Genomic DNA, 6,947 nt, shown 5'->3' with positions numbered 1-6,947 from the left:
TTTTTTTTGATTTACAACAAAATTATTTAGCATCAAATGTATTAAAAACAGGCTTATTTTTTCAATGCCCTTTCACTTTTGTATGTCCATAAAACATTGAAATCGATTTATGACAGAATCATTAACGATTTTCTCGACCAAATCAGAGGAATATGCTGGTGAAGTTGAACCCTATGTCTTTGACGAAAGATGCATGTGTGCAGAAGTCATCACTAGAAAGGGAGAGATCCGTTTGCGCCAAAAATGAAATGCGTCCTTTTGCGCCACAACTTTTTTTCTCTAATGCTACGTTTGCGCCACCTGTTTTAAAATTACATGGTATCATTTGCGCCAAAAATAAAACATACGATTTCGCCAATTAGGAGAAAAATGACTTCCCTCCTCCTTTATTCATAATTTGGACTTGGAACTGGCAGTTTACACGGCAAATGTTTCCTTTTCTGAAACATACTTTCTTCTCAGAGGCGGATTTAGAGGGGGGCCCAGGGGGCCCGGGCCCCCCCTTTTTGGGAAAAAATTTGGTTGCTTATATAGGGAATCACTGAAGCGTGACTGGAGCGGGCCCCCTCTTAGGTCAGTCAGTGGGCCCCCACTTATGAAAATTTCTGGATCCGCCACTGCTTCTTACTACTGCTGCATGGGTACTTCCAAATTTAATGTATGTAGTAGCTTGTATCTTCACTTTATTGTCCAAAAAGACGAAGATTGAAGGATGAAATGCAGAAAACAGATCATAATAACTCCTGTGGAATGCTTCTGCTCCATTACTGGTACGTCTTGCGGTAGATAGAGTTTCAGCCAATAAAAAAGCACTTTGTCATCAACATACATGTATGTGGCTAAAACATAATCAGCAAAAGCTTCTATTTTCTTCTTTTGACATATCTTTATTAAAAATTCAGCAAAGTAATAAGTTTTCTTCTCTCTCTGTACATGTACTGTATAATGCATGTCAAGTCATTTCTCTCCAGATGCTCATCTTCAATGCTGAAATATCTCCGAACATATGATATTTTTTAAGCCAAAAATAAGAATACATATTTATCATTAATATTTATGATAGAAATGTGTACAGGTAAACTGGCGCAAATGAGTTCCGAATATTGGCGCAATTGATACATTTGGAAAAAAACTTTTGGCGCAAATGATATCCCTGAAAAACAGTAATTGGCGCAAAAGGACTGCTGCCACTAGAAACCTCTCAATAAATGTCAATAAGAAATTCTAGCTTTGGATCCATCCAATCAATTTATAATAGAAATTCAATGGGGTAGATTACGGAATCAAAAATGTTTAACCCTTACTCTTTATTTATATACAAGCCTCCCGTCAAGAACTATTAAATTAGTGCATTTTACACTTATTATATGTTTTTGAGCAAAAAAAAAGGTCCTAAAAGAAATTCACCCCGCTACGTACCACTATGAAAAGTCCCCTGTATGCCAAGACACATTGAATGGCATCCGACACAAAGTTGGAAGTATAAATTTAAGCCAAGATATTCCACTTTTTGTATCCATTTGGATTTTTGACTTTTTAACACATTTCATTTTTCAAATTCTTTTCTTTTTTTCTATGTTTTGAATTCGACTTTCAAAAAAATGAGATAACTCAAATTGTTACTAAAAAAATGATGTTTTCATAAGCGAAATTTAAGTGTCAGGAGAGGGTCAGAATGCAGGATTTTGCATCATTGCGACCCATAATATTTCTTGCCGTACCAATATAAATTCAAGTGCTACGCCTCTAATTTAAAATTTAAAAAATAATCGGGAAACGGCGTGCATCAGAGTTAAGCTTGGGTCACACATTCACGATTTTTACTGCCGTCCTATTTCCGGCGATCAAAATTTGTCAAATATCGAAAATTTGGGAGGTTGCATTGGAATGTCCCTCCTAGATGGGAATTTGTATGCATCTGATCACGTTGCAGGCATATTGCACCCTATCTATCTATTAATGTATCTCTTTTAAGCGCATCTACTCCTGAACAACTGGATGGATATTGAAGAAATATTTACATGAGAGTTTTAAATGTTAAAGGGGAGATACTCGTTACTTTAATTGTATGGCATTACTAATCTTCTTAGCGAAACGTTTCCTGAATGTTTTATGGATTTTAATGAAAAGGTAAGGGAGAGAGAAAATGGAGGGAGAAGGGAGAAGAGGGGCGGGAGCAGGGAGAAACCTACCCCCTGTCCAGCCCCTCATAGTTCTCTTGTTTAAAACAGGGACTTAACTTTCTATAATTAGAAAGTCCCTGTTTAAAAATTATAAATTTCATATTTCTTTATTTAATATTTACATAACGCTTATTCCTCTTATTCAGTACATATTTGTTAAATTAAACAGCTATTTTGAGTTCGTAAGTTGGAGATATTTAATTATATTCTAAAGTTAGTATTTGCATTGTCCCAAATCATGTATAAAAGAGAGGTGAAAGCAGGAGCGGATACAACCATTTTTAAAAGGGGGTTCTGGAATAACTATATGCCGCATCCAAATGCATTGATCATCCAAAACAAGAGTGCACACACTGAAATGTCTCGCCTTCTTTACTAATCATTGATATTATGTTGATACTCCTAAATATAAAGCTTTATTACGACTGTCACATAAACTTAACATGAACCATGAAAATGAGGTCAAGGTCAGTTGAACCATATGCCAGGCAGACATGTACAGCTAACAATGCTTCCATACAACAAATATAGTTGACCTATTGCTTATAGTTTACGAAAATAGACCAAAACACAAAAACTTAACACTGAGCAATGAACCATAAAAACCAGGTCAAGGTCAAATAAAACCTGCTCGACTGACATATAGATCATAAAATATTTCCCTACACCAAATATAGTTGACCTATGACATATAGTATTAGATAAAAAGACCAAAACTCAAAAACTTAACTTTGACCACTGAACCATGAAACTGAGGTCAAGGTCAGATGACATCTGCCCGCTAGACATGTACACCTTACAATGATTCCATACAACAAATATAGTAAACCTATTGCATAAAGTATGAGAAAAACAGACCAAAACACAAAAACTTAACTATAACCACTGAACCATGAAAATGAGGTCAAGGTCAGATGACACCTGCCAGTTGGACATGTACACCTTACTGTCCTTCCATACACCGAATATACTAGACCTTTTGCTTATAGTATCTGAGATGTGGACTTGACCACCAAAACTTAACCTTGTTCACTGATCCATGAAATGAGGTCGAGGTCAAGTGAAAACTGTCTGACGGGCATGAGGACCTTGCAAGGTACGCACATACTAAATATAGTTATCCTATTACTTACAGTAAGAGAGCAAAAAATCTGAACTTTTTTTTCAAGTAGTCACTGAACCATGAAAATGAGGTCAAGGACAATGGACATGTGACTGACGGAAACTTCGTAACATGAGGCATCTATATACAAAATATGAAGCATCCAGGTCTTCCACCTTCTAAAATATATAGCTTTTAAGAAGTGAGCTAACACCGCCGCCGCCGCCGGATCACTATACCTATGTCGAGCTTTCTGCAACAAAAGTTGCAGGCTCGACAAAAATGGGGTTTCAGACCCCCCCTTCTGGATAGAGTTACATGCAGAGCAGGCCAGAGCAGGGACCTTATATACTTTCTTTAGTTTAGAAAGTCACTTACTGTGATGGAAAGTCATTATCCACTGTCCCCGTCACTTCTGCATGGTGTCCGCAAGGTACTGTATTGGGTCCTGTCTTGTTTCTTGTCTACATTAATGACCTTCCAGACTACTTGACCCATAACAAGCTTAGGCTATTCGCAGATGATAGCATTATATTCAGATCGATCCGACCCCAGAGTGACTGTGAATGATAAACTCCAAGAATTATAGATCTAGGTGGGAGAGGGACTGACTGGTGACTTTCCATCCAGATAAATGTCCTGTGCTATATGTCACCATATGTCACTATATCAGTTTATGTGCAAATATGTCTCTGATGTCACCAAAAAGAAACAACCTATACAGCACAACTACATTTTAAATGGTCATTCACTTGAATCAGTAACATCAGCTAAGTACCTTGGTTTCACAATACAGTCAAACCTCAAATGGGACAAACATATATATATATGACATTACATCCACAGGTAACAAATCATTGGGTTTTCTTAAAACGAAATTTAAAAACAACAAACCCACATATAAAATCTCATGCGTACCAAGCACTCGTCACACCCAAACTGGGTTTTCTTTATACTATCTAATGATCTTAAACAAGCTTCTGTCCAAGTTTGGTAGAAATCCAGGATAGTTTCAGAAAGTTATGAACATTTTATAAACTTTAACCAAAGAGAGAATGTAATAATAGGTTATCTGTAAGAACAAATAAGTCCAATTATAAGTAATATACATAAAAAATGGGTTTTTTTTTTACAAAATTTACTTCTGGATACTATCTTACGATCATAAACAAGATTCTGTCCAAGTTTGGTAGAAATCCAGGATAGTTTCAGAAAGTTATTAAAATTTTAAAGACTTTAACCACAGAGTGAATGTATTGTTATAATTTGTTTCCCGCAAAAAAAAGTCCATTTATAAGTAAAATATGGAAATTTCAAAAAGTGATTTTTTTTTACAAAATTTACTTCTGGATACTATTATCTAATAATCATAAAAAAAATTTCTGCCCAAGTTTGGTAGAATTCCAGGAGAGTTTTAATTTAATTAGGTTTCTGACATAGAATAACTAACTGTCTGTAGTCAAAGAACTTAGAATCCATCATACGATTTGAATTCATATTCAATATTTTTTGCTTTTGTGCAAAAGACTTTTCTGTTGCGAAATTGACCCTCCCACCCCCATAAAAAAGATCCCCCCCATTTTGTGTTTTTGTTTTTGCGAAATCATCTATGTTGTTGCATATTGACACCACCTAAAAAAAAAAAATAATCTGAAGAGAATTTTCTTTTTAATTTCTGAAATCTGAAATGAGAAAAAAATTTCCCCCTCCTCCCCTCCCCTTTTCGAAAAAAAAAAATCTTTCCCGAAAGATACAGTCATAATCTCAAATCAAATTTCCAGTTGAGTTTGCAACCATAGTTACCCATTTAAATACATCATAAAAGACATAATGTAGAAAAACGGTACATAATCATGGCTAAATATAATATACATATTTAAAAGCAGTGAAAGGGAGGTAATCCAAACATGCACAACATTGTACTTTAAACGTGTTTGGATAACCTTCCTCACTCTGCTTTTAAATTGTTTTAAGCAATTGTCCACTAACCAGGAAACCCTTGTTTTGACCCTAATTCCTAAACCGTTTGCGCCATAATTCCCGGAAGTCAATATTAATCCTAACCATCCCTTTGTGGTATGGAAACTTGTGGTATAATTTCACAGAAATTCATACACCGTTCCTCAGGTTAATGTCTGGAAACTAGAAGAATGCCTTTTTTGGCCCCTAATTCCTTAACTGTTAGGAATATAAATCCCAAAATCAATCCCAACTTTTTTTTTGTGGTTATAATTTTGTGTTTAAATTTCATAGATTTCTATTCACTTATACTTAAATTACTGTCTGGAAATTAATGGTCTTAATTTTGGACGAGGACCTTATACTATTATATGACTGCAAAATTTTTTGTGGTCATAATAAAGAGAGGTAAAATTGAGTATTAACTCCTATATGAAGCCGTCTAACAGTTTTAGATGCATAGAGACAATATAGCTCAGCATTCTGAAAATTTTTGCTCTGTCAAATTTTTTTCTATTTATATAGATATAAGAAGATGTGGTATGAGTGCAAATAAGACAAATTTCCATCCAAGTCACAATTGGTATTTGTTCTGTGCCTATTAAAACATTTAAATCTGCTGCCCTTGTTTGCACCTGTCCCAAGTCAGGAACCTGATGTTCAGTGGTTGTCATTTGTTGTTGTGGTTCATAAGTGTTTCTTGTTTCTTGCCTTTATATAAATTAGACAATTGGTTTCTCCATTTCTCCATTTGAATGTTTTTCTCTATTCATTTTGCAGCCCTTTATACATGTTACTTGCTATTTATTTGCTATTTAGTGTGAGCCAAGTTTCTGTGTTGAAGATCATACTTTAACTTATAACAGATATAAGAAGATGTGGTATGAGTGCCAATGACACAACTCTCCATCCAAGTTGCAATTTATAAAAGTAAACTATATTTGCTGACTAAAAAATAACAAAAGGACCTAAGAGCTAAGGTTCTGCAGCTAGTCAGTGGCAATCATACTTTGGAATGATTGTAACAGGCAAGAAAAAATTATAATGTTTTGTAATATGTTGATCACTATTGTGTGATCTTATTGTGATATCATTTTCAACAAAGAATAAATAACTCATTTGTACTTTGGTCATGAAATTTTAATTTTGTTTCATATAAAGTCTTTAGGTCACAAGTTTTGTTTACTACAGATAGGTATTTCTTTGCACTGTGTCACTTTTGTTTAGAATTGTATATATATGTATAATTTGTATATATATCTTGATTAAAGCAAGACTTGAAGAAACCCTGTATATGTGGTGCTCTGTATGTACATCAAGTATATGTATTATATTTATCATATATTTTAACCATTTTATCGTTGTCTATAAAGGGGGGGGGGGGGGGGGGGGGGGGGGCAATACCTTTTTGTGTTAACCTGTTATGGCCCTTTTCAAGGTGTTGTTAACTGTTATCTGAGATCAATTTAAGCTGTTAACTGTTTTCAACCCACTTTGTTAACTGTTATCAGCATTTTTGCATTTTTTGTGAACTGTTTTTGTCAAAATCGAGGTGTTGTTAACATGTTAACGGACCCCCTATTGCCCCCCCCCTCTGTAAAGAATAAACATTAACATGATTAATTTGTTTCAGCAACAAAAATAAAAGAAAAGAAGGATTTCAAAATAACATATACCAAATTTTCTCATACTGTTAAAAAAGT

Source organism: Mytilus galloprovincialis, chromosome 7, assembly GCF_965363235.1.
Source record: "Mytilus galloprovincialis chromosome 7, xbMytGall1.hap1.1, whole genome shotgun sequence".
Taxonomy (NCBI): domain Eukaryota; kingdom Metazoa; phylum Mollusca; class Bivalvia; order Mytilida; family Mytilidae; genus Mytilus; species Mytilus galloprovincialis.
The sequence above is the reverse complement of the archived record's forward strand: the minus strand, read 5'-3'. Positions refer to the sequence as shown.